The 587-nt window shown below is 42.8% G+C and overlaps 1 non-coding gene across 1 annotated transcript; it reads right to left on the reverse strand.

Annotated features, from left to right (window-relative positions):
- Positions 1 to 270: 270 nt before the first annotated feature.
- On the reverse strand, positions 271 to 377 carry LOC127133408 (small nucleolar RNA R71). Its single transcript, XR_007807386.1, has one exon. It is a non-coding gene; the product is annotated as a small nucleolar RNA R71 (small nucleolar RNA).
- Between the last annotated feature and the right edge of the window lie 210 nt (positions 378 to 587).

Here is a 587-nt window from a genome sequence, read left to right on the forward strand (position 1 = left end):
CCTTTGTTGTTGTCAGCCATACAGCAAAACCAATTTTCCGGTAGTCCCACAGAGGACCCGAACCTACATTCGTCAGTGTTTTTTCAATACGCAGACACGGTGAAAGCGAATGGAGTCAGCCCCGAAGCTATAAGACTACGTCTTTTCCCTTTCTCATTAAGAGATAGAGCTAGAGCATGGCTCTAGTCTCTATCATCCAACTTTGTCACTACGTGGAACGAGTTGAAGAAAGTTTTCTTAGCACGATATTTCCCACCTAGTAAAACGGCTATGCTAAGAGCCCAAATAAATAGGTTTAAACAAAAAGATAACGAATCACTTTTGGAAGCTTTGGAGAGATACAAGGACATGATGAGGCTTTGTCCACATCATGGTCTAGAAGAGTGGTTAATCATCCATACCTTTTACAACGGTCTCTTGTACACTACAAGATTGACAATAGACGCCACCATAGGTGGCGCACTGATGGATAAACCCTACAATGAGGCCTATAAAATTATCGAAAGTATGGCCCAGAATCACTACCAGTGGGGAAGCGAAAGAACCTCCATAGAGAAACCTCCAACGAAAGGTAGTATGCACGAAAT

This window comes from Lathyrus oleraceus, chromosome 3, assembly GCF_024323335.1.
Source record: "Lathyrus oleraceus cultivar Zhongwan6 chromosome 3, CAAS_Psat_ZW6_1.0, whole genome shotgun sequence".
In the NCBI taxonomy this organism is placed as follows: domain Eukaryota; kingdom Viridiplantae; phylum Streptophyta; class Magnoliopsida; order Fabales; family Fabaceae; genus Lathyrus; species Lathyrus oleraceus.